Here is a 3969-nt window from a genome sequence, read left to right as displayed (position 1 = left end):
TCTTCGATTTCTGAAGCTCCGTCGAGTGCAGATTTTTATAGAGGCTGGCATTAAGTTCCACAGCACACCTGAATCTCTACCAGTAGAAGCTCATTTCTTGCACTTCTAAGATCTTGATTTGTCTGACCTCTTCCTTCTTCAACACATTTGAAAATGTCTGGACCCTCCGACCGTCGTTTTGACCGGAACCTTGGAGAAGAGACAGCCACGCCTTCTCCAGACAACATATGGCGCCCATCCTTCATATCCCCTACTGGTCCTCTTACCGTTGGGGATTCTGTGATGAAGAATGATATGACCGCTGCAGTGGTGGCCAGGAACCTTCTCACTCCCAAAGATAACAGACTACTTTCCAAACGGTCTGATGAGTTGGCTGTTAAGGACTCTCTGGCTCTTAGTGTTCAGTGTGCAGGTTCTGTGTCTAATATGGCCCAACGCCTATTTGCTAGAACCCGCCAAGTTGAATCATTGGCTGCTGAAGTGATGAGTCTCAAACAGGAGATTAGAGGGCTCAAGCATGAGAATAAGCAGTTGCACCGGCTCGCCCATGACTATGCTACAAACATGAAGAGGAAGCTTGACCAGATGAAGGAATCTGATGGTAAGGTTTTACTTGATCATCAGCGGTTTGTGGGTTTGTTCCAAAGGCATTTATTGCCTTCGTCCTCTGGGGCTGTACCTGGTAATGAAGCTTCAAATGATGAACCTCCAATGCCTCCTCCTTCTGGGGTTTTGTCAAGTACTGAGGCTCCGGATAACCACCCTCCGGTGCTTTCTCTTTCTGGGGCTCTACCGACTGATGAGACTTCCCCTAAGCAACCTTTGTGAAGGCTCGCTTTTGTTTGTTTATTTTGACTCATGTATATGTACATATTTGTGGCTTATCGAAAATATTAATAAATAAGCTTTGCTTCATTTCAATATATTGTGTTAAATACACCAAAGCCTTCTTCATAAAGTTCTTTGAATTTTTGCTTTTGTTGAAACCTGTATTGTTGAAGCTTTGTGAGTGAAGCATGTAGTTTGAGGTAGTGTTCCCTTAATTTCCCGAGTGAGGAAAACTTCTCGGTTGGAGACTTGAAAAATCCAAGTCACTGAGTGGTTGTGAGACTGCCGAGTATTAAGGTGCAGTAGCATATGGTGGGAGTCCCCCAAGTCTTCAGGCGAAGAGAGTTGCCGAATGAGGTGTCTCGCTTGTTACTAATTTGTCAAAGTAACGAATCCTTGTTTCGATGTCACACATTCGCATATGCCTTATCTAAAAATATTTCCAACTTTTGTGTGTTTGATGCTGCATGCTATTGACTAGACAAGATCAAGTGCAATTAGTAGCTTTTCTCTCTTTTTCATCTTTTCTTTGGTGGAATTGCTTTTCGTTTCCACTAATCAGCCTCAGTGGATGCAAGATAACACCATTCTCTATAACTCAGATCGCAAAGTCGTCTTCATGAAAGTTGTTCCTTATCTTGTGAACTACAACATCTCCAAATTTGAGATCCATCAGAGTAGTACAACTCCAGAAATTCAGGTATGATGAGTAACTGTTCATCAATTTTCTGTTAACCCGTCAGACTTGTTGTGAGCTTCTAAACTCCATTTTTTCTTGTTCATCTCAACATACTTTCTTCATCGAAGTTGTTCCTCACCTTGTCAGCTACAACATATCCAAATTTGAGATCCATCGGAGCAGTACAAATCCAGAAATTCAGGTATGATGAGTGACTGTTCATCATTTTTCTGTCAACCTGTCAGACTTGTTGTGAGCTTCGAAACTCCATTTTCTCTTGTTCAGATCAACATACTTTCTTCATCGAAGTTGTTCCTTAACTTGTGAACTACAACATATCCAAATTTGAGGTCCCTCGGAGCAGTATAACTCCAGAAATCCAGGTATGATGAGTGACTGTTTATCATTTGTCTGTCAACCCGTCAGATTTGTTGTGAGCTTTGAAACTCTATTTTATCTTGCTCAGATCAGCATGCTTTCTTCATTGAAGTTGTTCCTCAGCTTGTGAACTACAACATATCCAAATTTGAGATCCCTCGGAGCTATATAACTCAAGAAATTCAGGTATGATGAATGACTGGTTATTATTTTTCTGTCAACCCGTCAGATTTGTTGTGAGCTTCGAAACTCCATTTTCTATTGTTCAGATCAGCATGCTTTCTTCATTGAAGTTGTGCCTCATCGTCTCTTTCATAACATATCAAAAATTCAGAATGAACTAATGGTTAAATATTTCCAGATCTTCGAAACATCATAGCAGCTTCGAAATCTGCAAGAATCCGACTGTCATGTTTGGAGCTTCAACACTTTAATTTCCGTCGCTCAAACAGAAATGGTTCCTTCTTGAAAGTTGTTCATATGCTCAAAAACTATAGGGTGTCCAAAATTCAGCTCCATTGGAGAAGAGCAGAGGTTGCAGAAATTTGATAGATGAAAGGAGGCGGAAGAGGGAGAGAGAGAAAAAGTCTCTTGGGTTGGATTTCTATTTTGGGGCAGATTCCAAGTTTTGTAGCACCTTCATTATTGATGAATTGCTTGTACTTTTGTCCATTATGAAACTTGGGACTTTGGCTTGTTGTTGGATCTATTATAATATGTTTGGAAACATATACATAATTGCTTGTTTGGTTATGACAGGGATGTTGTGGGTGTAGAACAAAACAAATGTTTGTGTTGACCTGTGTTTTTGTACAAGTTCAAGGGCATCTTGGGTTTTGTGAACAAAATTTGTTTATTTGGAGCAAGGTTTTGTGTTGAAGCTTTGTAGGTGAAGCTTTGGTGTTGAAGCTTTCTAGGTGAAGCTTTGATGGTGAAGCTTTCTGGGTGAAGCTATGTAGGTGAAGCTTTCTAGGTGAAGCTTTCTAGGTGAAGCTTTTTTAGGTGAAGCTTTGTAGGTGAAGCTTTTTTAAGTGAAGCTTTTCGGGTGAAGTTTTTTGGGTGAAGCTTTGTGGGTGAAGCTTTTTAGGTGAAGCTTTGTGGGTGAAGCTTTTTTAGGTGAAGCTTTTTGGGTGAAGCTTTGATGGTGAAGCTTTGTAGATGAAGCTTTGTAGATGAAGCTTTCGAGGTGAAGCTTTGATGGTGAAGCTTTGTAGGTGAAAGTATGTAGAGGGAGCTTTCTAGGTGAAGCTTTTTTAGGTGAAGCTGTGTAGGTGAAGCTTTTTTAAGTGAAGCTTTTCGGGTGAAGTTTTTTGGGTGAAGCTTTGTGGGTGAAGCTTTTTAGGTGAAGCTTTGTGGGTGAAGCTTTTTTAGGTGAAGCTGTTTGGGTGAAGCTTTTTGGAGGTGAAGTTTTTTTTTTTTTTTTTTTTTTTTTTTTTTTTTTTTTTTTTTGGTGAAGCTTTTTTAGGTGAAGCTTTTTGGGTGAAACTTTTTGGATGAAGCTTTTTAGGTGAAGTTTTGGAGGTGAAGCTTTTTGGGTGAAGCTTTGTGGGTGAAGCTTTTTAGGTGAAGCTTTGTGGGTGAAGCTTTTTTAGGTGAAGCTGTTTGGGTGAAGCTTTTTGGAGGTGAAGTTTTTTTTTGGGTGAAGCTTTTTTAGGTGAAGCTTTTTGGGTGAAACTTTTTGGATGAAGCTTTTTGGGTGAAGTTTTGGAGGTGAAGCTTTTCGGGTGAAGCTTTTTGGATGAAGCTGTTTTTTTTTTTTTTTTTTTTTGGCGCTTGACACGGTCTTCATTTGCTTGTTTTGTAGTGACTGTGGAAGACGGATTGCTTTCTGATTGAGAAGGGTTCCGGCATCGCTTTGCACCATCTTCATGTGGGTAATATAGGAACTTCCTTATGTTTTGATCATGCATGTAGTGATAGAATTTGTTTCTTCTTATTGTAGATGTCAGAGCCTGGAAGTTCTAGTGATGAGGGCTCTTCTAGCTTTAGCTCTAAGTCTGAGTCTGCAATGTCGGAGTCTTCAGGGTCTTTGTTAGAGTCCTGTACTAGAGAAACATTGGATGATCTTCCCAACCGTCAAACTT

At 40.3% G+C, this 3969-nt stretch overlaps 1 long non-coding RNA gene across 2 annotated transcripts; it reads left to right on the top strand.

Annotated features, from left to right (window-relative positions):
- Positions 1-1442: 1442 nt before the first annotated feature.
- Positions 1443-2582, top strand: LOC139192947 (uncharacterized). Of its 2 annotated transcripts, none has more exons than XR_011577529.1 (4): positions 1443-1528; positions 1793-1890; positions 1974-2071; positions 2247-2582. It is a non-coding gene; the product is annotated as an uncharacterized lncRNA (long non-coding RNA). The 2 variants fall into 2 exon arrangements; XR_011577528.1 differs by having other exon boundaries at positions 1512-1709.
- The last annotated feature ends 1387 nt before the right edge of the window (positions 2583-3969 follow it).

This window comes from Malus domestica, chromosome 16 (assembly GCF_042453785.1).
Source record: "Malus domestica chromosome 16, GDT2T_hap1".
Taxonomy (NCBI): Eukaryota; Viridiplantae; Streptophyta; class Magnoliopsida; order Rosales; family Rosaceae; genus Malus; species Malus domestica.
The sequence above is the reverse complement of the archived record's forward strand: the minus strand, read 5'-3'. Positions and strand labels throughout refer to the sequence as shown.